Genomic DNA, 27578 nt, shown 5'->3' with positions numbered 1-27578 from the left:
TTGAGTTTTAATATGTTTTTTCTGGTGGACCAAAAAAAGTTCCTATATTTTTCGTCTAATTAATTCAGGTTCTCATCTTTTCTTCTTCTTCTTCTTTTTAAATTGTTTCCATATAATCATTAATAAAATTTAAGTAAAGTTGGAATTTTTATACTTTTATTATTTATTTATTATTTTTTAATAACAAATTTCTTAAAAGGACAAAAGTGGAAACAAATTATAAAAAAAAATGCATAAATGGTTAAACTGTAATACTAAGTAATAGAAACAAGCAAATTAATATAAAATAGTACAAAGTTGAAAGAAACCACGTATAATTGGACTTGAAATTAACAATTATAACATTAATATATTTTAAGATAATTTTTTGTGAAAATAAAACCATGCATTTTGTTATTAAAAGAAACTACAAATCTAGTTTTTAATTATTAAAAATAATTATTTATTGAAACTATTTTTCTATTTTTGAAAGCAAGAAAATGGAACCTAACTAAAGTAGCTACCATATTGTGGGGGGATTGTGCAATATTTCCTTTTTATTAAAATTCTTCAATATATTCAATTACTAGTACATTACCCCCGTCTTCCGCTACAAGAATTGAGAAAAAAGTGAAAATTTTTATTTATTTATTTTAAATTAATAATGATTTAATTATTATTATGTTTAATAATTATTAAAAATATTATATTAATATTTTTGTTTCTTTTATTAATGTTTCGTTTATCTAACAAATAAAGAAAATTTTTAATTTTGATAATAATCAATTATTATTTTTATGATCAATTGAAATTACTTTTTTATTGAAATAAATTGTAAGAACTTCCTTATATTTTAGTAAAATTAATAATATAATTTTTCACGTAAAAAAATATTTTGAAATTTGTTATTACAAATTTTAAAATAATTTTCATCAATGGAAATTTTTTAAATGATCATTTCAGTTATTTACTTTATCTCTTTAATTATTTAAAGCAATAAGTAAAACAAATAAATATATGTAAATAAAAACTAAAAATTATATTTAAAGAGTTAAAATATTTTTAAAAAATGAAATAAAATTAAACTACATATATTTAAGGACTTGCTTTAATCTAACAAACAAAACCTAACTCAAAACCAAATTTAACAAACAAAATCACAGCTCGTTTATCTTTCCAAAACCAATCAAAATAAACAAAACATTAATTCAGTCCACAAAAATGGATAGGTGTCGTTACACATTAACCCCAAAAGGGATGCTTTTAATACAAACTAGTGTCGAAATCTGGCTTGGCTTGGTTTGCAAAATTAATTTTTAGTATTCGTGTTTGATATCATCAATTATAGTATAAATTGTCTTCACAGATGTCAGTATTTTTTATTCAAAACAACAAAATCATATGGTTCAAAGTTCAATAATATTCAATAATTAAATTGTTATAAGATCATAAAATAAAAAACTTTGGAGTGCAGATGACGTATCAAAATAGTTACCTCCCTACTGCAAAAATTTCACTACAAAGCCAAAAACAACGAATGAAAGCATCAAATATGCCTCTCCCTAGAATGCATAGTGCCAGAGGAAATGGCTCCCAACCTATATAATAAGCAAACAAAATTTTTAGTTAATCATCAAACATTCAGCATGCATGTCTACAAAGTACAGAGGGACCCCACCGACTACAATTTAGCAACACATTATAATTTTCAAACTTGAGTATTTTTAACAAATAACTTATTTAAGACAAAAAATTCAGCCACCGAGAATCCCATCACTTGAATTCAGTGACTAAAATAACTACACAGTACAATATAATTATAGCTTTAACCAATATATACACAGAGTATTCTCCACTAACAAGATCAATAACTAAAAGTAACAACTCAACACACAAAACAAAAAATGTGATTATATGAAGCCACTTTACATCCTGTTTTGTTGGCCAGAAAGAAAATTTCAAAAAATGTTTCTATGTTACATTTCAACAAATGTGAAATATTAAGAAAAAGATACATCTTACTTTCCAACTAAGTGACATTAGAAATAATATCATAGATCTTATGAAACTTTATCATCAATTAAATTTAAAACTGCATGCAATACCTCTAAACTGAGCTTTAGCATTAAACACCGTGGCATGAAAAGTAAAAGTAGGATCACCAAGAGCAGTTCTCGTGCTTTCTTAAATTCTTTTGCTAGCAAATTTTGTAAAGAGAAGTGTCCCCAACCCAAACTTTGAAATAATGATATTCCCAACAACTCTCATTTCAAAATCCTGATTAATCTAATTCAAACAGCTAACTCTCCAATTTATTTAGAGATAAATGTTTATGTAATAGCTAAAACCAAGTTTCACATTGTGCCACTTAAGATAAACATATTCTAAAAGTCTCAAATTTTAGCTTCTTAATTGAAGCTCACTCCTCTTAAAACCCAAAACAAAAAAGCAAGCAACAGAATACTAATCCAAAAGCTAAAAGTAATCTAAAAAATGAAAAGAAAGTTCATACCTTACTAAAAATAAGGAAAAAGGAAAAGAACCTATAAGCTAAAACTACTTTACCACCATAAAAGAAATTGAGAGCATAAAAAATCTAAAAAAGAAAGAAATACCCAAACTTTATTTACCTTTGATCTTGCTTTTCTTGATTAGATTTTTGCATTTAAAAGCTAGAGACTTTGATAAGCCACACTACAAATATCCCAATTCTCTAATTAAAAAAAAAAAGAACCAGAAAGAATCATTAGGTGAACAAACATGTAAAGTAAATTATCCATAACACGCACGTTATCCACGTTGATTCCATAGAGCTTCTTAGCTCTCTTCAGTCTCTTCGCAAGAGTCAAAATTCTCTTAGTTGTGCAACTACTCAAAATTTTGTTGAAGCTGGGCGTCAGAAGCTCTTTTTCGTTTGTATGAAATGCCACATTCACATTAGCTTCTTTAACAACAAATCCATCGTCATCCAGTCAAATTGCTGCATACACTTATTTTTCTTCAACTTCCATTTTTGAAAGCACATTTGGAAGGCAATTTACACTCTCCATGTTTGCAAACTGGGGAGGTTTAATGGGAATCAATGAAGTAACTACTTTGATACCTTTTAAATCAAACAAAGATTGATCTTCAATCACAATTAAATAAAAGAGCTAGTTGGTGATAGATGAAAGTCACCAAGTCCACAGAAATCCAATATCTCAGTGATCCTTTTATATACTTAGAAGCACTTACAGTTTGTAAAAAAATTCTACTTATAGTCTCAAGATCAAATAGAAGAACAATTTTTGCCATTGATGTTAACCTATGCTATTTTAATTCATAGAGGTATCTAACATATGGAATGCACATAATGAAAGATAAGTATTATAAGTAAAATGCTTAGGGAAAGCTCTCGGCTCACGATAGCAGGACTTTCTTGAGTGGAGGATTTCCTCGCCTAAGCCATTGATTTTGGTGCAAACTTCATCATTATGAGCTAGTTTCATCTAATTCCTTTTATTCTAGTAGTGATTTCTTTGGTTCTGGAATAAATTTGGTGAGTTGGTTCTTTATTGAACTTAAATTGGGGTTTTGAGAGAGTAGCGATCGGCGATGTCAAAGAAACCATTTCTTGCTTCACAATCCTCTTCCTTTGAAAATTTTGGTAAGGATCAATGTAATATTGAGATTAACAATGAGGATTGCGTAGTTGTTGGGTTGAATACAAAGAAGATTGTCAATTTGCAAGGCTGCGAAAGGAGATCGCAAATGGATTTGAGGAATCTATTTGTAACCCCAATGGATCAAGCGTTAGAGTACTTTCCCCCTTAATAGGCAAATGGCAGAATAACTGTAAAGCCTCCTGATGATGTCTTCGAGGAAGGTATCCATCAATGGCAAAGCTCGCTGGTAGCTCAGTTCATTGGAATGATGCCAAATTTCAGTTTATTTCAAAAGATGGTTAATGTTTTATAGAGGAACAGCGGTTCAATTGAGATCAAGCCTACTAGAATGAATCTGTTTGTCATTCAATTCCCAAATGAGGAAGTTAGGGATTGGGTGATAGAACATGCGCCATGGAATATCCAGAAAAAACCATTTATTGTTTGGAAATGGGAGCCAGGAATGCGATCATTAAAGTTTAACATGGAAATGCTGCCAATGTGGGTGCAATTGGGAAATATACCACTTGAGCTTTATATGGAAAAGGGACTTAGCTATATAGCGAGCACCCTAGGTAATCAATTATATATGGATTCGATCACTGCAAATAAGCATAAACTGGCATATGCAAAGATTTGTACTAAGATGAAGGCAAGTATGGAAGTGCCAAAGTTTATTGATGTGGAAAGGAGGGATGGATCAATTATGTCTATTTCAGTAGAAATTCCATGGATGCCACAGAAATGCAAGCACTGTTGTATATTTAGGCACAATGATAAAACTTGTACAAAGAAAGTAAAGATAGAGGCAATGGTTTGGGTGCTTAAGGATAAGGGTAATGCAGTTATGTAGGAGGCAAAGTTGACTGAATTGGTTAAGATACAACCAGATAGTGCCATGAGGAAAAATAAGATTTCGATTGCACTCTCAATTGCTAGAGCAGGTTTTGTTAATAGATTCTTGATCCCAGAAGCTGTGCAGGAATCAGAATTGGTAGCAAACAATGGTAGTGTACATCAAAGTTCAAAACATAAGGTTGAAAAGATAATTCCATACTCACCAAAGAAACAGAAAGCAATAGCTACAGGTGTCACTGATTTAATTAAGGCCCTTAAAAGCAAAAAGAAAGGTCCAATTGAAAAGGGAAAGAAGGTTAAGGCAAGAGTCACTGCCTCTGGAGGTAAGCCTAGTTGTTTTTCAACATAAAACTGATAGTATGGAATACTAGAGGATTTAATGATCCTCGAAAACGAAAAAGTGTAATAGATAAAATAAATAGAATAAAGGCAGATATTGTGTGTTTATTAAAAACTAGAATAAAACATCATAAAATACAACCTGTGTTGGAAAAGCTTTTTTATGGTTAGGGTATTCTTCACAATTATGCAGCATCTCTAAACGGAAAGACATGGTTATTATGGAGAAATCATGTGCAAGTAGACCCACTAGAGTTTTTTAAGCAAAATATTACTTGTGTGTTACAATATAAAATCAGGAAAGTTTTTTTTTTTGCCATTTATGGGAGTAACGACGGTGTTCAAAGAAGGAACTTGGGGTTGAACTTAACTCATATCAGTGGTATAATGCAAGACCATCCTTGGATTTTAGCTGGTCCATCCCTTTGAAAGCTCGGATTATAATGGAGTTCAATCAGCAAACCCAAATATGAAGGATTTTCAAAATTGCTTAACTTAACTAGGCTTGTTTGATCTTGCTTATGTTAGACCTCAATTTACTTGGTCCAACCATCAATTAGGAACTTACTTAGCAAGGAAGTTGGATAGAGTTTTGATAAATGACTCTTGGCTTTTAGCTCTCCCACAGTCGCATGTTGAGTTCTTAGCTCTAAAAGTATTTGATCATTGTGCTACACTTGTCAAACTCAGCCTGACAATTCAATCCCCTCCAAAGCCTTTTAAGTCTTTTAACTATTGGACAGGGAATCCGAAGTTCAAGTTAATTGTGAAAAGATCCTGGGAAGACACTATCAAAGGTAGCCCAATGTTAATATTGCATAAGAAGTTAAAGAGGTTGAAACTTGAGCTCAAGAAGTTCAATCTTCAAAACTATGGAAATCTATTTAGTAGAGTGCAGGCAAAGAGGAGAGAACTGGAACTAATGCAAAAAGCCATTTTAACTCAAAACCCACTAAAAGAATTGGTTATGATTGAGAGAAGGCTATATGAAAAACTCAAAGACTTGATGAAGGCTGAAGAAAGTTATTATAGGCAGAAATCAAGAATAAGATGGCTGCAAGAAGGTGACCAAAACATAAAATTTTTCCACAATTTGGTAGTAGCAAAGCATAAAAAGAATACCATACGAGTCTTAATGGATTCAGAAGGGAAGAGATTGTATACATTTGACCAGATTTCACAAGAAGCAACCTCGTTCTTTCAGAATTTAAATTAGAACTACGGATTAAAATGTTACAGGATGCACACATGAGTTTTTGGCAGAGCTCCTCCAAGGGACCTTATCTACAAAGGCTCAAGATTTTCTCATACAACCAGTAACTAAAGAGAAAATTCAAAAGATAATATTTTCATTGAATGGTGAGAAATCTCTAGGACCTGATGGTTTTAACACACATTTCATCAAACAAACTTAGAGCATTGTCGAAGATGATGTTACTAAGGTTATAGAGCATTTTTTTCAAACTGGGAATATGGTACCTGTTTTCAACTCTACAATAGTAGCATTAGTCCCTAAATGCACCAATCCTAATAGTATAAGGGATTACAGACCGATTTCTCGCTGCACCACAATCTACAAATGTATCACTAGGATTCTGGCTAATCGATTAAAGGAAAATCTGCCTGGGATGATAAGTTGTAATCAAAGTGCATTTATAGAAGATAGAAGCATCACGGATTATGTATTGCTAGTTTAAGAAATGGTTCAAGGATATGGCAGATCCACTTTATCTCCAAGATGTGCAATCAAGATTGATCTTTAGAAGGCTTTTTATTCAATGGACTCGAGCTTCATACTCTCAGTCTTGCATGCAATGAAGTTATCGAATCAGTTTATAAGATGGATAAAAAGTTGCATTACTACTTCTTTCTTCTTCTTATCGCTTAATGGTGGACTTGTAGGCTATTTTAAAGGAGCAAGGGGAGTGCAGTAGGGATATCCATTTTTCCCTTACTTGTTTGATCTAGCTATTAATGTTTTGTCCAGACTATTGGATGTTGCTGCTGTAGCTAATGTCTTTGATTATCATCTTAAATGCAAAAGAATTAAATTAACTTACCTTTGCTTTGCTAATGACTTGTTGATAAGGGAACATTGGACTCAGTGGTAGGGATAAAGGTGGTGTTAGAGGCATTTTATACTAAGTCTGGCCTACAGTTGAACTGTGAGAAAAGTAAGCTCTATCAGGCAAGGGTTAGCAGGGAAGAACTTGTCAAAATCCAGTAAGCTTCTGGGTTTAAGATTGGTACATTACCAATTAGGTACCTTAGGGTCCCATTAGAGTTTAAAAGGCTTACAGAGAAAGACTGTGCACCCTTAATCGATAAGATAATAGCAAGGATTAACAGCTGGGCTACAAGATACTTATCATACGCTGGCAGGTTACAACTAGTACAATCAGTGCTTTCTAGCATGCAAAGCTATTGGTGTAGACATTTCATCCTCCCAAAACATGTGCTAAAGAGGATAAACAAGTTATGTTCTGGATTCTTTTGAAAAAGAAAAGAAAGATCAGCGAAAGGAGCTAGAGTAAGTTGGCAGGCAATATGCTATCCTAAGTCAGAGAGGGCTTTGAGTTAAAGATATCTTAACCTGGAATCTTGCTTGTGTCTTACAGAACATCTGGTCGATAATTGCAAAAGTTGAGTTTTTATGGATCGCTTGGATTGAAGCTTATAAATTGAAGGGGAGGACAAGTAGCTACCAAGCAAACTAGCAGTTGGAATTAGAGGAAATTGCTTCAAATAAGGCAGATTGCGTATAACTTCATCAAAAAGGAAAACGAAGAGGAGGTATGGCCATTTCCAAAAAGACGTTATGACATTACCATGGTGCAGGAAAAGATCATACCATAACAAAGAAAGGTGGCATGGCAAAAACTAATATGGTTTAAATATCACATCTCAAAACATTCACTAATAACTTGGATGACGATTTTAAATAAGCTTCCAATGAATGATAGGTTGCAATCATGGGGAATGAAAATTGATAATAGATGCAACTTATGCCACAATAAAAATGAAACAAGAAACAATGTTTACTTTGAGTGTGTCTATACAAAATAAGTTTGGCAAAAGATTATTCAACCATGCAACATTGATAGAAGAGTAGGAAGTTTGGACATAAAACTGAGCTGGGTAGAAAACAAATTAAAAGGGAAAGCCTTGATCTCAATTCTATTGAGAATTGCTTGGAATGCATGTATATATTTCATATGAAAAGAAAGGAATCAAAGGATATTCAAGCAAGGAGAGATGACAATTACACAAATGGTCGACAAAGTCAAGGAAATTGTAAGATACAAACTGTATGAATTGAAACATATTGCAAGAGATATGGTAAACAAAAAACTTAGCAAAGATTGGAATTTGAATGTAAAATTTTTAGAATAAACTGTTAACGAATTGTTTTTCCTTTGTTTGTTAAGTTGTAAAATAATTATATTGTAACAGATTCCTACTGATTTTAGATAAATAAAAATTCAGTTTATCCAAAAAAAAATGCAAATATATACTTAGGAAAGACGAAAAAAGAGAATAGTTACATGGGATTGCAGTGACTTCTTCATTCTAACAATTCATAAAAAGTAAGAGATTTCATGCAAATATTTTTCTTTTCTTGGTTTTAGAAAACATTCATTAGCAACAAATTCATATTAGATGGAAATCCCAACCTTGCAACTGAACCTTCATAGTGATGTAAAAAAAGTTGCATTTTAAAATATTAAGATTATTGACACCATAATTTAAGAAATAATACCATTCCAAATTAGGACAAAAAAGTTGTTGTTTTGCTAACAAATTCAATAACCTGCTAATTATTCCAGTAGTATCAAACACACCATGCTCCCTATGAACCATTTGATCATCCATAGGGATCACCACAGCTACTGCATCGGTTACTATTCCACCATAAATGCTAGAGTACATGGCTAGGGATTGCTGCTTTCCTTTGTGGTTTTTCTCTATTCTGTTTTAACTTTTCAATAGCCTTAACCAACCAAAAAGTAGATGATGAAAAGAAAAGAAAAAAACATCATTGACATCCAAAGTAAAAGAAATATGTAAAAACAAAGATCTATTATTTTTGTGCAATCAAGATTCAATATGTCAAAAGTTCTTAAATAATAAAAGTAACAATTTGAATCATATAGAATCTATAATGTCCAGGTACAACCTCGAACACAAAAAATAATCAGCCTAGTATTCCATACAAAAGTGAAGAATTGTTATTAGCAAAATAAATTAATAGGTAATTGCCACTCATTAGAAAAGCATCATTACTTTTTTGAAAGACAATGAATCATACTACTTGCCTGCAGCCATCAGTGGAAGTGACGTTAATCTATCCACCAAAGGAAATCGGACAAACTGCAAATAACGGTAAAATTTACAAATGCTAATAAACAAAACTATTGACTTTACAGATTGACAAATCAAACTTTTATTTTGGTCATCTTCTACCATTATCAATCATACAATGCAAGCACGTTTTTAATGGGAACTCAAAGATTTAAAGATTTTTAGTGTGATTTTAAGAAATATAACAACGTTGTTCTTTATACTTATTCAAATTTTAATTTTATTTACTTAACCAAAAGTTAAACTTTTGACTTAATCATACTAAAAATATATTGAAAGATTTTGACCATTGCAGGCAAACCCTCACTTATGGCCATGATTCACAAAATATTCCATGAAAGATGACATAATATAAGTATAACCCAACATAACATAGAGAACCCTAGTGTAAATAACTGCATTTAAGATAATTGGATTAATGTAATATTATAAGTGTCACTTCATCTAACACATAGTACATATAGACATTCATTTGTGTCTGACGTCAATCGAATCAATTTTCATTATTAGTATTATTTTATTCTATTATTATTATTATTATATTATTATTATTGTATAATATTGTATTATTATTATTATTATTATTATTGTATAATATAGTATAATATTGTATAATATAGTATAATATTGTATTATTATTATTATTATCATCATCATCATTATTATTGTATAGTATTATATTATATATATTTTTTATTTTTATTATTATTATTCTTATTATTATTTCTTTTCCTTCCTCCTTAACTACCGATTGATAAATGTAACTGAAGAATTGAATTTCTTGAATAAAAGGAATCCAATCTCTAATAGTCAGAGGCTTTAATTCCTAATCAAAGGATTTTTGAATCAACCAGCAAAGAACCTAGACCTAATTTAAAGCTTGGGCAGAATCCAATTTCAGGATTCAAGCTTGAGATTGATTTATTTATTTTCGCAAATCTATCTTAAATAGGCTATAAATTGAACACAGTTGGATAGAACAAGACACAATGGATTTAAGAAAAAAAGACTCAATGTTTAAGGTTTTGGGATTTTAGGCAGTGAAGGGATTTTTTTTTAGGATTTTGATTTTGGATTCAGTTTAGAAGTTTTGAGTTTAGATCTAGGTTTCTAAGGTTTGGTTTAAGTTGATAAAGGGTTTCTGAAAAATCTGAGAAATCTAGAATTTTTTTTAGAAATGTTTGGGTTTTTTAGGATGAATATGAGTTTTTCGATAAATTTTTTGGTGACCGGTTGAACTTTTCAGCCACATTCCAGCCAACTTTCTAGAAACCAGTGGATTTTCTAGTTTTCGGTTAAACTTTATGGCAACTTCCCTATATATCAATGGGTTTTTTAGTTTTTGGTTAAAGGTTTTGGTGGGTTCTTGGGGAATTCTATAGAGAAGTTAGAGCTTTTCAGTCTAGAGAGAGAGAGCAAAAGGGATTCTAAGGAAAAAACACTGAGACTTGGCTTATGTATTATCGTAAAATGGTGCTGTTTTAGTAGTATAGGATCGTGCCTCAACCTATTGACTTGCGCTCTGACCCGACCCTATTACAGGTTTCCTTTTTATTTTTATTTTTAGTTTATTTTTTGATTTGATTTGATTTGATTTTTTTTTTAAGTTTTATTTTATTTTTAGTTTTGTATCTAATTTTACTAGTTTATAAAAATCTTTTTGGAAAATGAAAAATAAAGAATAAAAAAATACTTTTCAAATAAGTTTCATAAAAAATAAAAAAAAAATCATTTTCAAATGAAAAACCTTACAAACTAAATTCATGAATTCTACTAAACTATTGGAGAATTTTCATAGATTTAATTTTCAAAATGGAATCCACCAAACAATTGAGAAATTTCATAAATCATTTTCTTTCGAAAATAGTGATAAGAGAAAAAGAAAAATAATTTTTATCTTCTAAACTATTGGAGGATTATTTCAAATTAAGTCCTACCAAACTATTGGGAGACTTAATGAAATTCTTAAAAAAAATTTTGGTAATAAAATCTCACCAAAATATTGAGAGATCTATTTTAAAGTAAATTCTACTAAACTATTAAAAGACTTTACTGATTTTTTGAATAAAATATTATAATAAATTCAATGACTGAGCCTTTTCAAGGTAGGACACTAGTCTCCATGAATACTCCTAAGGCTAGAGAATTATCTTAAATTGCTACCAAATTATTGGGGTAATTTTAAGGTTAATTTTCAATATTAAAAATTATGGTAAAGCATAAACATTTTTAAAGCTTGGATAATTTGGAATCAAACTGGTACCATCATTTGGATGGGTACTGTGAGGATGCTATAATCTTCATCATGCGTAATGCACTCCTAAACCTAAAATTAGGTTTCGTAGATCAGATTCAATCAGGTGACCAATCACACTTTAACAAAAAAAAATTGGTGGCAACTTCTCTAATCCATGTATAGCGGTAGGTCCACAAATCTATACGTCATAACAGTTTGGTGACTCCACTGGGGATATCAAGAGTCAAGCTAGTAAATGATTTCTTATTATCCAAGCCTTACTTAATAAATGAGAATTTTTTTTATTGCTTATACTTGCTTAATTATTTATTTCTTTTACTTCTTTCATTATTTATACTTGCTTATTTATTTTTTTATTTTTTTCATTGCTTATACTTGTATAATTATTTATTTATTATATATATACACACCATTCATTTGGATGTGCATAACATAAGCTCTCTACCCAAGCTCTACTTTTATGAGGGAGTGAAGTACCTATGCCTTTGTGAGATTTCATGTCTTCATATGAGCCTGCGAAACACTCCCACTCAAATTGAACCATTTTCGCTTGTAGCCTATGATGGGTGAAAATTAGGGTGCCTTACTAGTCTATGATGGATGATGATATAAGGAACAATTTGAGAACCTTTTAGAATTAACCCAAATCATATATAGTTAACTTTAAGAGCCCAACCATAAATAGAGCCTTATCCCTCTACCCTTTGTAGTTAACCCAAATCTAGGGTCATGTTGTTATCTTACTTGCTATATGGTGCTTGTTCTATTTTTTTATTGTTGAAGTGACAAACTAATTTCCTTGTCATGTTTATTTCTTTTATTCTTGTGTATATTCATAAACATATATGTATTTCATTATATTCATTCATGACCATTTATTCATTATGTAAAATCATGTCAAGACCACCTATTCTAGAATGTGGTACAAAGGTTTAAGGATAGCTCAACACCAATACTATACTTGGGCTAAAGCTAGAAAAATGGAGTAGGACAATCCAAATCGTCTTGAAATGATAAAAAAGGCTCAAGAGATACTGAAAAAAAAATTAAGCAAAATTTTGAAAGCTTGGGAAAAGGCAAACAAAGAAAAGGAAATAGAGAAAGACACCTAGCCTAAAGCTACTGAATCAAGATATCCTCAAAGTTTTAGTCTACATCAGACTTAAATTGCTCTAATCTTCCAACCACAATAGGTAACTTTGCCAAATTACAACTACCTAGGAATGACTTACGCACTCGATCATGAAAACATTCAAAGTTATAATAATCTTATTTTCGTTGAAAAGATAGCTGAACCCATTCAACTCCCTACTCTAAAAGAGATAAAAGAGAAAGAAAATCTACAAGCAACTACCCCTATAGAAAATTTTAAGATCGATCAAGCCATAAACATAATTGAAAAAAGATTACGGGCTATAGAAGGCATTGATTTCTAAGGATCCATAGATGCTACCAACCTTTGTCTAGTTCTAAATGTTGTGATTCCCCCAAAATTTAAGGTACCAAAATTTGAAAAGTATGATGGTACCAAGTGCCCCATTACTCACATCATAATGTTCTATCATAAAATAATAGCACATGCCAACAATGAGAAGCTACTCATGCATGTGTTTCAAGATAGCTTAATCGAGTCTAGTACAAGATAGTATGTCCAGTTGGATAGGACTCGTATTAAGTCATGGAAAGATCTAACTCAGTTTTTCATTAACCAATATCGCCACATCATAGATATGGCTCTTGATCATTTCTTATTATAAGAGATGGAGAAGAAAGTATCTGAGTCTTTCAAGAAGTATACCTAAAGGTGGTAGGATGTCACTACTCAAATACAACTCCCTTAATAGAGAAAGAGATGATAGTGCTATTTGTAAACACTTTTAAATCATCATATTATGAGAAAACGGTAGGGAATGCAACTAAGAATTTTATCGACATGATAATTTCATGAGAGATTATTGAAAATGCAAGCAAGAGTGACAAACTGAAAGAAGGAAGAGTTTTCATCCAATAAAAAGATACCCAAGAAAAAGAAAAATGAGACTCAAGCTATGAGTTTCGATAGGCAGCAATTCAAAAATTACCCCTAGCCAATCTATCCCATATATTATTCACCTACAAGTCATGCTTCTGCTGTAGTGTACCAATCAATTCTATAACTTTCTTATCCATCCCCTCGTAAGCCATCTATTCATCCTACTACCCCAATGAGTGGTGCACAAGAATCATGAAATAGAAAAAAAACCTACATTTGACCCTATCCCCATAAGCTATATCAAACTATATCGAACTATACTAAAAACTTTACAAGAACCATTTGATTTCTCCCGTTCTTACAAAATAACTCGATCCTCCATATCCCAAATGGTATGACTCCATTGCTCACTGTAACTACCATTTTGGGGTAGGCCATTCCACTAAAAATTACATCCTTTTGAAATGTATGGTACAAAGTTTGATTAAAGAAGGGTTGATAAATTTTGATAACAATGGAAACATAACATCCAATGTCAATGGTGACCCATCGCCCAATCATCTAAGGGCATAATCTTAAGAGGTTGATTGGAACTGCCTATCATTTTAAACTTCTTGAGAATATAGATATTCTTTTATATACTTGAATTCATCTTATTTTTTATTATTTTAATAAAAGTGACAGATATGATACATTTTCATGACATTTCTCTTTTATGTGAATACCTATTATTTATTTTTACCTTCTTATATCTTTTCCCATAATGAATGCTCGATAGTTATAATGATAATTGAATATTTGACTTTGAAAACATTGTTCGTGATGTTTTGAATGATGAATTTGAGATTATTGGGATTGCTAAATAAAAAAGATAAATTTGGGAAAGAATTTCCAAAGTGATACAACACATGATCTTTGTAATTGTTCACAAGTCTGCTCTTAGTAAATAAAAATTCTTCATTAAGTGTATTCATGTTCGAAATGAGAAATGATCATCTTTCTTCTATCCTTAAAAAATATATATAATAATAAAAAAGAAAAATTATCCTTTGCTATCCCATTTTAGCCTATTGAAAATTTCTTTTGAGGAACTCCAACCAAAGATCACCCCTACACTAGGGGGCAAAGTTTGATAGATCTGTTCATTTTTAGGGGCAAAGCCTTTTTATGATTAAGTTTCCTTAACAAATAAAAAATTAAAAAAAATGAAAGGAGAATTGATGGGACAAAATGTCAATGTGCTCCCAAAAAAATTAAAAAAAAAATTGATGGGGTAAAATGTCAAAGTGTCCTACATAAATAAATTATCATTGGTTTGATTACCCTTTAAATACAACTTGGGCCTATTTTATCCCTTTCTTTGGCACCCTTCACCTTAGCCTACATTACACCCCTTAAAAATCAACTTTGATGAAATATGAATACTTAATTTAGAGAATCATGAATTGAATTGGGGCAAGTTTGCCATTGAATTGTGTGAAGCTTTGATCAAAGTGTCATTGATTAATAAAAGGAAAAGAAAAATGAACAAAATGTGTGCAAAAAAGAAGAAAAATAAAAAAGAAAAAAAAGGGACAAAAGAGGAAAAAAGAAAACTTAAACTAAAAATTCGAAAGGGCGATTTAAGTGAAGATGAAAACTTGAAAAAATAACTTCATGTAAAGGTCTCCGAAATGAGGATAATGATTAACTTTAAAATTGAAGATATTAATGGAATGTGTTTTTGAAGGATAATATTAAGTTTCAGTTCAAAATTGTTTAAGTAATCATTATTTTGGATGCTAATGTCTTATTTGAATAAATTTTGATATTTTACCTTTGTTCACCCTTGAGTTATTCTTGATCCTATCTTTTGTTCTTTCAACAATAAAAACCCACTCTTCTTATCTTTCAATAAATGAACATTCCTTGAATGAACCAAAGAAATGTATTATGTCTATCACTTATTTAAATGATGAAAAATAAATGAATAACACTTTTCATAAAGAGTGTTTCATTTTTTTAAAAAAAGTACAAGATGAGATAAATGAAATGAGCATGAGAAAATTATTTACAAGGGGGCAAACAAGGTAACTCAATAATGAATTCAGTGATAGATTAGTCGATATAACTTGTGAGTTGTGATTAGATGAAAAGAAATACATGAAATAACTGATAAAATTTGTTCTAAAATCATTAATACTGAGAAGCCAAGAAGAATTGGTGGCATGTTGAGAACCTTGTTACCATAATTAAAACCTCATGACATGATTTAGTAACATTTGCATTACACACAATTTGTTTGCATTTGCACCCTAGATAGGATATGCATTTGCATCATCGCAATATCATTTATCACTTATCACTCATTTTTTATCTTGGCTCAATCTAGATCATTTTTTGACTTGGAGTTCTGTCTCGATTAGCTATCTTTGACCTCGACTCGATCTTAGTCACTTTATCTTTTTGACTCATGATTTTGTCTCGGTCATTTGATCTCAACTTAATCCAAATCATTTTCTAACTAGTGATTCTGTTTCGGTTAGTCATCTTTGACCTCAACTCGGTCCTGGTCATCTTATTTTTTTGACTCATGGTTTCATCCCGATCATTTGATCTCGACTTAGTCTAAATTATTTTTTGACTCGCGGTTTCATCCCAATCAATCATATTTGACCAACTCAGTCCTAGTTGCTTTATCTTTAGACTTACGATTTTATCTTGGTCATTAAATCTCGATCCCATCCATATCATTTTTTGACTCACAATTTTATCTTGGTTAGCCTTCTTCAACCTTGACTCAGTCCTAATAGATTTATTTATTCGACTTACAATTTTATCTCAGTCATTCAATCTCAGCACAGTCCGATCATTTTTTAACTCATAATTGCGTTTCGATCAGCCAATTTTGATCTCGACTTGATCTTGGTTACTTTATTTATTTGACTCACAATTTTATCTTGGTCATTCAATCTCAGCTTAATCCAGATCATTTATTGACTTGTAGTTTCATCTCAGTCAGCCATTTTCGACCTCGACTCGATCTGGGTCACTTTATTTTTTTGACTCGTGGTTTCATTTTGATCACCTGTTTTGATCTCGATTTAGTCCAAATCATTTTATTTTTTGACTTACGGCTCAATCTTGATAATTTTTGCTTATTAATTTGACTATTGAAGCAGAGTGGGTGTTTAGGTTTTTACTTCATCCTTATTTAACAAAAATATGCAAAAAGAGATAACTGTAGACACCCATTTATGTATAGGGTCAATCGAACTAATTTTCATTATTAATATTATTTTATTATATTATTATTATTATTAGTACTATAGTATAATATTGTATTATTATTATTATCATCATCATCATCATCATTGTATGGTATTATATTATATTTTCTTATTATTATTATTATTATTATTATTATTTCTCTTCCTTCCTCCTTAACTATCGATCGATTAAGGTAACTAAAGAATTGAATTTCCTGAATCAAAAGAATCCAATCTCTAACAATCAAAGGTTTAATTCCTAATCGGAGGATTTTTGGATTAACTAGCAAAAAACTTAGACCTAATTTGAAGCTTAGGAAGAATCCAATCCTAGGATTCAATCTTGGGATTGATTCTACCTGTTTCTTAAAATCTATCCTAAAAAGGCTATAAATTGACCACAGTTGGATAGAACAAGACACAGTGGATTTAAGAAAAAAAGACTAAGTGCTTAGGGTTTTGGGATTTTAAGTAGTGAATGGCTTTTTTTTTTTTTTTGGATTTTGATTTTGGATTCGATTTGGAAGTTTCTAGGTTTAGATCTAGGTTTCTAGGGTTTAGTTTAAGTTGCTGGAAGGTTTTTAAAAAATCTAGGAAATTTTAAGGAAATTTGGGTTTTTGCTGGAAATTTTAAGGTTTTTTAGGATGAACATGAGTATTCCGATGAATTTCCCGATGATTGGTTAAATTTTTCAGTCACATTCCAGCTAGCTTTCTAGAAACTAATAGGTTTTTTAGTTTTCGGTTAAACTTTCCTATGACTTCCCCAAAAATTGATGAAGTTTTTAGTTTTCGATTGAAGTTTCGATGGGTTCTTGAGGAATTTTAGAGAGAAATCAAAGCTTCTCGATCTAAAGAGAGAGCAAGGGGGATTCTAAGAAAAAAAAGCTAGGATTTGGCTTATATATTGTCCCGAAACAGTGCCATTTTAACAATGTAAGATATGTGCCTTGCCTATCGACCCACGTTTTGACCTGACCTTATCATAGATTTCTTTTTTCTATTTTTATTTTATTTTTTGATTTTATTTTCTTTTATTTTTATTTTCTTAAGTTTTATTTTATTTTTAGTTTTGTATTTGATTTTACTAGTTTTAAAAAAACTCTTTTTGGAAAATGAAAAATAAAGAATAAAAAAATACTTTTCAAATAAGTTTCATAAAAAAATAAAAAAAATCTTTTTCAAATGAAAATCCTTACAAACTAAATTCATAAATTTTATCAAACTATTGAAAAATTTTCACAGATTTAATTTTTAAAACAAAATCCACAAAACAATTGAAAATTTCTATAAATCATTTTCTTTTGAAAAATAGTAATGAAAAACTTCACAATAATTTTTATCCTTTAAACTTTTGGAGGATTATTTCAAATTAAATCCTACCAAACTATTGGGACACTTAATGAAATTCTTAAAAAAAATTTTGGTAGTAAAATCTCATCAAACTATTGGGAGATTTGCTTCAAAGTAAGTCCTACCAAACTATTAGAAGATTTTATTGATTTTTTTGAATAAAATATTATAATAAATCCAACGACAAAGCTTTTTCAGGGTGGGACACTAGTTTTCATGAATACTTCTGAGGCAGTAGAATTATCTTAAATTGCTATCAAACTATTAGGATAATTTTAAGATTAATTCTCGATATTAAAAATTATGGTAAAACATAAACATTTTTAAGACATGAATAATTTGGAATCAAACTGGTACTATCTTTTGGATAGGTGCTATGAGGGTGCTATAACCTTCCTCATGTGTAATCACACTCTCAAACCTAAGATCTAGTTTTGTAGATTAGATTCAATTAGGTGATCAATCACATCTTAACAAAAAAGATTGGTGGTCACTCCTCTAATCAATGTCTAGCTGTAAGTCTATGGATCTATATGTTATGACAGTATATAGAACAAAATATAATAAATTACATTTTATACAGGATCTATCAACTATTTTATACTATTACCTTTCTGGAAAATTTTATTTCAATTTTTAGAATATCAAAATAAAGGGGAAAAAAAAGAAAATAGCTTTGCGTATAACTTTTTTCCTCTTTCTTTTGTTGTTCTAGAACCTTAACAATAGCTTAGGAAAAATAGAACAAAGTAAACGTTATTATATTCATGAAAGGAAATCATGAAGCTGAATAATTGTAGAAGATAATAAAGTAAAAACATGAAAGGCAATCTTAAATGGAGTTACAAAAATGAAACTTTAATGAAACAAAGAAATGATCCTATTAAAGACCAAAAAATAAATAAAATAGTCATAAACCAACATAGATAAATAATTTGTAAAATACATCCAAAAAGGAGATAAGTGCCCATTATCTAAAACAATACATCTCAAATGAATCCTATATAGAATATTTGACCTTTTTTATGTCATCTTCTACAGTTCTTCAATACAGAAAAGAAAAACCCAAAAAATTAAAAAAATCAAACATAAAAAACAAAGCTTAACAAAACAAAAAAATAGTATGTATAAAAAAAATATAAACACAAAAACAAACCTAAAAATCACAAAAACATTAAAACACCCTCTAACATTCAACTTAATCCCAACAACATTCAACAACACCTACACCCAAAAAAAAAAAAAAACACTAATTAAACAAAAAACAGGAACCAATTTATAAAAAATAATAATAATAATTTGATTATCATCCATGCAACATGCAACCAATATTTTAGATAAACATTAAAAAAAAAACAACATGCAAACTTCACAACAAATAGTTTAAACAAATTAAAGACAAAAAAAAATAACAACTAAAAGAATTTCTTCAATAACACAACTGTCCCAAGAAATCCAATTCTATAACACAAAATCATCCAAAAACAAAATCCACATTCAATTAACACAAAATCATCTAAAAAAAACCAAGAAAAATCAGAACCCACATTTAATTAAAGAAAAAAAAACCAAAAAAAATTGACCCAAAAACACATAAAAAAAATAAAAACAAAAAAAAGCCAAAACCAAAAGAAAAAAAAGTAAAATACACACCATTGCTTTTTTCAAAACCGTATAAAACAGAGCCAAAAGAAATACACTTGTCCAATACCAAAAGAAACACACCAGTCAAGAAAAACATCTTAAGAAAGAAAAAAAAAATGCTAGCTGTCATTACCAAGATCCTCAAAGGATTCTTTTTATATAGTGTAATATAGATAATAATAATAATAATAATAATAATAATAATAATAATAATAATAATAACAACAACAACAATAATATGTATAGATATAGATAAATAGATAATAACAAATTATGCAAAAGTCAACCATTTGTAAGTGCGAGTTTCCTATAATATTTTAATAAATCGTACACAATTAAAAACCATAATAGATTAGCTAATGTAAGAATTGTAGGTGAAATATTTTTTCATCATGTAATTGTATATTATGTAGGATTATTTAAAACTAAGATGAAATTTTTAGGTGAAGTTCATGAAATTTCTTACCAAAAATAATTTAATAAAAATTAAAATTAAAAATATAAACTAATAAATTGATAAATTTTAATAAGAAATTAATAATATGTAAAAAATATTAAAAATATTATTTATAATTTAAATTTGATAAGTACTTATACAACGGTAAAATTATTGTCAAAATTTTTATTAAAACTATCTAAAAATATATATCTAAATTTAGTTTTTTTTTTAATTTTGTACATTTGATCTATATATAACAAAATATTTTGATCTATCAATTTTACTTTTTTATTTAATAGTGTAGACACCCAATTTGGTCCAGGCCTGGATCAATTGGGCCTAGTCCAAATAGGTAGGCTCATTTTATTTTTTATTTTGTATTTTATATTTTATATTTTTTTAACTTATGTATTTATTATTTATTTATTTATTATTACTATTTATTAATATATATATTTTATTTTTTATTATTTATCTGTTAATATATATTTATTATTATTTATCTATTATTATTATTATTATTTATCTATTAATATTTTTATTTATCTAATTATTTTCTTTTAATTATCTATTAACATTTTTTTTATTTGATTTCATTTTCTTTTTTTTTCTTATTCCACTGGGATTGGGATGAAAATTTAAAATTCTACTGTGAATTTGGGATTCAATCAGAGTCTATATTTGATTCAATGATTGAATCCCAATCCAAGGAGGAGTTTGAATTGATCAGAAACTCTTCTAATCAATCCCTATAAATAGATTCACGAATCACAAAGACCAGAACACAGAAACGTAGACACCGACTGAGAAAAAGAGCTAAAAGAGAAAGAAAAAGGCGTTCCAAAGGGTAAGAACCAATTTCAGGAATTTTTTAAGAATTTTGGCGAATTGTTTTTTGAAAAATTTTCAGATTTCGGTTGAATTTTTTGACGAAGTTTGAATTTTTCAGTGACTATTTTGGCACAAGTTGAATTTTTCGGCTAGTTACCCAGTTTTCGATAACTATTTTCAGAAACCGACCAACTTTTCAACAAATTTTTGACGAAAAACTCAGATTTCGATAACATTTTTCAAAATTCGATAAGATTCAATCGGAGTTTTTCATTTGTTTAGAGAGAGAAAAGAGGAAAGAAAGGGAAGAGAGAGAGAAAATGGGAGATCTACTGAAAAATTGAAGATATAGCCTTTTATACCTATTGAAAACGACGTCGTTTTGGCGTTACTGTTTCAGAAGATCCGCGCATTTTGAAATCGGGCGACCTGACCCGAGCATCAACCCATTTTTGACTCGCGTGTGACCCGAGTGCAAGCCGTTTCCTAAGCCGAGTCGAGCCAAGCTGAGCAGTGTATTTGAGCCGCCCTTTTTTCCTCAAGTCGAGCCGAGCCGAGCCGCTAAGTCGAGCCGTTCCCAGGTTTTTTTTTTTATTTATTTATTTATTTTTATTTTTATTATTATTTATTATTATTATTATTATTATTATTTGTTTATTACATTAGAATTATTTAGTATTTCTTATTTTATTTTATTTTATTTTTATCTTTATTTTTATTTTTATTATTTTCTTTAAATAAAATTCAAAAAAATATATTTTTGAGGAAAAGTTGAAAGTATTAATTTTCCTTGAAAATAAGTTTTTCTAAAAAAATATTTTTGAGAAAAAATTGAAAGTATCAATTTTCCTTGAAAATAAGCTTTCTAAAAAATATTTTTGAGGAAAAGTTGAAAGTATCAATTTTCCTTGAAAATAAGCTTTCTAAAAAATATTTTTAGGGAAAAGTTCACGAAAGCAATAGGTCTTTTACTCCTTCCTAGAGGGATGAAGCTCGGGTATAGAGCTCATGTTATGCATATGCATATGAATGACATAATTAATAAAGTAAATAAACATGAATCAATAATAAAAAATCTATACAAAAGGTTCAATTTTATTAGGCTTTTGGATAACACAAATTTATTTGCTGACCTGACTCTCAGACGTCCCCAGTGGAGTCGTCAAGCTGTCATCACGTCTAGATTCAAAGATCTATCGCTAGACATTGACTTGAAGGAGTCGCCACCAATCTTTTTTATCTAGGTGCGATTGGCCACCTAAGGAATCTAAAGTGGCTTAAGTGGCTCCACATGGCTAGAGGCAATCAAATGGCTTTATAGAATTCTTGATATAACTTCATATAAGTCATGGGGATTGGATCAAATACAAATTTTTCTTAAGTAATCCGTTGCTCTTGTGAACCACTTACTGGGTTAGTAGGGTAAATTTGGGCTCTTGTAGGAGTTTGAATGTTAAGGCTATATGTAAGATCTTGAGGGCTAAAAATTGATCGGTATGTGGATGAATAAAGTGGTTGTGGAGCTAGCTGGTATGGGTAGGATGGGGCATTATTCACAGCAGGATAGTATGGAGAGTAACCTTAGGGTAGATAGGGTTGATATCCCCTAAACTGTCTGTTAAGGCTTACAGCTTGAGCTTTAGTCTTTTTCTTTTCGGGTGCCTTTTTGGTTTCTCCTCCTTTCAGCTTGTCATTTTTAATGGCATTCTCAATGATTTCGCCTGAGATCACCATGTCAACAAAATTTTTTATGGCATTCCCTATCATCTCTTCATAATAAAGGGATTTCAAAGTACTGACAAACAATACGGTGGTCTTTTTTTTAGTCAAAAGAGATTGTACTTGAGAAGCAATATCCTTCCACCGTTGGGCATATTCTTTGAATGATTCAGTTGCTTTCTTCTTCATATTCTGTAAAGAAAGATGATCAAGGGCCAAGTCTATTATATGCTGGTATTGACTAATGAAAGTATGAGCCATATCATTCCAAGAACAAATACGATTCCTGTCCAGCTAGACATACCACCTAGCAGCAGAGCTAGTGAGGCTGTCTTGGAATGCATGCATCAAGAGCCTTTCATTATTGGCATGGGCATCCATTTTCTGACAGTATATAGTAATGTGAATTTTTCAGACACTTTGTACCATCGTATTTCTCGAATTTCAGCACCTTGAATTTTGGAGGAATAACTACATCAAGAACTAAACAGGGCCCAGCAACATCAACTGAGCTATAAAAACTAACTCCCTCCACTACTCACAGCCTTTCCTCTAACAAGTTTATTTTTTATTCAGCTTTTGAGGCTTCTAAAGTCCCCTTCTCTTTATGCCTCAATTTTTCTTTTTCTTCTAGATCATCCAAATTAGAGACTGATATTGGTTCTACTACCTTTTCAGTAAAGACAAGATTTATATAACTTTGGTATTGTCTTTGATTTGAAACTGATGGCATTCTGGGATATATGTACCCTATAGGATAGATGAACCGCTATGGTGGTAGATCTTATGCAGATTAGACTTGATGTGGCTCGAAACCAAGAGGGTACAGTGGGTCATCCTCTTCTTGTTGGCTAGCATTCTCTTCTATTGCCTTTCCCTTGTTTAGCGTGTTCAAAGCCTCTAAAATCTTATTCAACTCTTTTTCTAACTTCTCTTAAGCTTTCTCTAATCTCTCGAGACGATTGGAATTTTTTTGTTCCATTTGTCTGGCTCGAGCTCTTGTGTTGTATTGGTGAGTGGAGTTGCTTGGTGGAGCTATTCTTGAACTTTTAGCACCACAATTATGATTAGAAATGCTATGTTATGCTTTATGTATGATACGTTGATGCACGAATGAAATGTACATTTTTATGGATGAAATCTAATATGAAATGGATGCAAATGATTGTGTTAAAATATGATCATGAAAATAATGCAGATGCATAAAATCAGACAAACAACATGATTAGTTTCATAAATGAAATGAAAGTGATGCCAATGCATAATGTTACATATAATAATGAAAATGATGCCCAAAGTCAAACAATCAAAATGATTAGATAAACACCATTTCTATGCCCTAGTTACAGATTATATCTATCATTGGGTAGGAAAGGCTTTATCTTAGGTTGGCTTCTTAAGTGTACACTGTATGTGGTTCAAGGCTAAAGTCTAAAAGTTCTCAAATTGTTCCTCAGATCATTGTCCGTCACAGACTAGTAAGGCACCCCAATCCTCACCCATTACAGGTTATAAGCGAAAAAGGTTCAATTTGAGTGGAAGTATTTCATTAGCCACTACGGAGGCATTAAACCTCACGAAAGCAATAGGTACTTTACTCCCTCCTAGAGGGACGGAGCTCAGGTGTAGAGCTCATGTTATGCACATGCATATGAATGACATAATTAATAAAGTATATAAACATGAATGAATAAATAAAATATATACAAAAAGGTTCAATTTTATTAGGCTTTTGGATAACACAAATTTATTTGCTAGCCTAACTCTTAGAGTTCCCCAACGGAGTCGCCAAGCTGTCATAACGTCTAGATCCAAGGATCTATCGCTAGACATTGACTTGAAGGAGTCGCCACCAATCTTTTTTTTATCTAGGTGCGATTGGCCATCTAAGGAATCTATCCTTTCAGGGAACACCTAAGTTTAAGGGTCCCTAAAAGAATAGGTTTGGGTCTACTAACCAAAACAGGGTTCGAGAGTTCAGTTACATGTGTGAAAGGTTATAGCACCCTCACAACGCCCATCAAAAGATGGTACCAGCTTAATTTTGTGTTATCCAATAAGCCTTAAAAATTTACCAAGTAATTAATTATTGGAAATTATTCTCAATTGACTTTAATACTTTTAGCAGAAAATTGAAAAAATCACCTCACCTCAAAAGTATGCAAGAAAACTATTGTTTCACTTGTAGAGGCTCCATCGTCGGATTATTTAACATTAAAAAAAATAAAAAGAAAATAAAAATGAAGAAGAAAAAAAATGACTGCTTTTGTGCAAGAAAAATTGATACTTTCAACTTTCCTCAAAAATTCATTTTTGAAAACTTATTTTTAAGAAAAATTGCTACTTTCAACTTTTTCCTAAAAATAGTTTTTTTGGAAAGCTTATTTTCAAGAAAAATTGATACTTTCAACTTTTCCCCAAAAATATTTTTTAGAAAGCTTATTTTCAAGGAAAATTAATACTTTTAACTTTTCCTCAAAAATATTTTTAGAAAAAAACTTATTTTCAAGGAAAATTGATACTTTCAACTTTTTCTCAAAAATATTTTTTTAGGAAGCTTATTTTCAAGGAAAATTGATACTTTTAACTTTTCCTCAAAAATATTTTTTATATATTTTTAAACTTTATTCATGCAAAAATACTCTTAAAATTAAATAAAAACAAAAAAAAAGAAAATACGAAAAACAATTCGACTGGAGAGTTGGCGTGGCTCGGCTCCATATGCAAAAAAGTTGGAATGACTCAAAAAGTGATTGCACTACATCAACTACCTTTGGTGCTTCCACCATCAGCTGTGGCTTCATTGTCGTGAACTCCACGGCCATTGCTTTTTCGGCTCCTCCATTCTATTGTCCTGCAACTAAAGGAGTGGATAAGGGAAGAGAAAACAACATATGTTCCTCCAAGCAAAAGTGCCATATCAAACTTAGGATTCTTCTCAAAACGCCTATTTATCGACTTTGTTAAGATAAGTATCATCTGACCGTAAATAAGCTCCAATTGTCCTTTTAATGATTCAAAGGGCTCTTCTATGCAACTACCGTCGATCTCTTACTACCTTCTTCTATGCTCGAGTTGGATATCTTAACCCTCTTTATCCCTGTTATTGATATGTAAAACTTTATCATATTCTGTCACTTCCTTCCACTTTCTCCCCACTTCCATCTAAGCAAACAAGATCCACTCAATCATTGCTGAACACTAGCATTGAAATCTTGGCACTGGTAGTATTGTACTAACAAGTGAAAAAAAGTCACGAGCTGATTCCCGTAATTTCATATTCCTGAGATGTGTCAGCCTCGCTGAAAAGTCTCCATCCCATGCATTTGATAGGAGAAGAACAAGAAGACAAAAAAATAGATTCAAGAACTAAGAAGGTAATTCTAACGAAAAGAAAAGGCAACGCGATCCCAAAAACCAACATCACTAGCAATAGCGTCCGGCTTGATAACTATCCATGCAATGCCGCGACCCCTTTTCATAGAAGACCTATTTGCTAATTTTTATCATAAACTGCTCATTACCTGATTTCTCAAATTTAAACGGGCTTTCAGCTTTGTACGTAGCAGTTCTAAACAGCTGGTTACTGAACACATCTAAGGAGCCAGTGATCATGATCCGAGCATTATTTTTGGCTTACACAACTGAGGCCAACGAAATGGCAGATCCAGTAAGTAATGGAGGCCCCAACAATTTGGATTTCGGGTTAGCAGAATAAGCTGAAGAAAATGCAAAAAGCACCTTTAAAACCAAGCTATTAGCCATATTTACTAAATGTACAATCCCTTTAAAAAATATTGGTACCTCGATTTTGGTTTTTCCAAAAGCAACATCAGATCATTCTCATATTAGCTGGAATTTTGCTTCCCACACTAACTTCTACTATGTCTCCTGGAACTAGCACAAGTGCAGGAAGTATTGAAAAACAACCATTGCGCAGCACAGTTGCGATATCAGCTTGGTAGGCACATAGCTCCTCAAGAGTCTTTTCAGCATTTGTTTCCATAATCACTCTTAAGAATCAATGAGACCTATTGTCGAGTCTACCCCAAAAAAATCCAGAACCAAATCCAACTTTTGCAAAAATATTCGATGCAGTTAAAAGTTCAGCACTAGCAAAAAAGTAATTGAGACCTTTCGTCGAGTTTGCTCTAAGAAAATCCAGAACCTCCGGAACAGATCTGGCGTAAGCGTTCACCATTGAGAATAGATGAAAATAAGCTTTGCTATTTTCTGTTGGTTGATTTCCCTTTTCTTTTTTTTTTCATGGAGGATTCTTAGATGCATTAATTGATTTCAAGGATGTTATGAAACAAAATGGCCTGTTGTTTCTGCCAGTCTTTAGGTGACCACTACATCAAGATTCAAGCCTAAATTTGCATACTGCCAAAGCTTCATCAACATTTCATTTCAACTGTTGAATCATCAATTAACCAAGTAGATAAAAGGGAGATCCACCCTCAATTTGCTTTATCTGCAATCAAGTTGCTTGAATGCAGTGCCAAAGCACTCAAAGCATCAGCAGCTGCCTTTCGCGTCACCCAATCTGTGCTCCCAAGTTGGAGTTTCGCAACTGGCTCATAGGTACTAGCTAATACAGCCCAATAGGAGTGAAGGTCAGGGTCAAGGAAGGGAAGGTTTCCCACCAAAAAGAGGCCTTAAGGGTCTGTGGCGATGGGGGCTTCCCCCTTTGTTTTGCTTCTGTTTTTTCTCCCCCCTCATTTTCGTTGCTTTGTTGCTGTTTATAGGACCAAATCAAAAGAATTTTTGATCATATCAAAGTCCTCATTTGACTGGGTTATCCCAAAACTTAAGACTCATCCTACATCATATTAAAACCTATAGGAACTCCACAACCTCCAATTTAGAACTAAAGATATAATTTTTTATTTTTTTATCACTAAATCTTGTTAAACTAATGATAAATATAATA

The 27578-nt window shown here is 31.0% G+C and overlaps 1 pseudogene; it reads right to left on the bottom strand.

Moving 5' to 3' along the window:
* Positions 1 to 1525: 1525 nt before the first annotated feature.
* On the bottom strand, positions 1526 to 26651 carry LOC149512369 (D-amino-acid transaminase, chloroplastic-like; annotated as a pseudogene).
* Between the last annotated feature and the right edge of the window lie 927 nt (positions 26652 to 27578).

The sequence above is a fragment of the Durio zibethinus genome, chromosome 23 (genome assembly GCF_047325235.1).
Source record: "Durio zibethinus cultivar Kanyao isolate XHJ-2024 chromosome 23, ASM4732523v1, whole genome shotgun sequence".
Taxonomy (NCBI): Eukaryota; Viridiplantae; Streptophyta; class Magnoliopsida; order Malvales; family Malvaceae; genus Durio; species Durio zibethinus.
The sequence above is the reverse complement of the archived record's forward strand: the minus strand, read 5'-3'. Positions and strand labels throughout refer to the sequence as shown.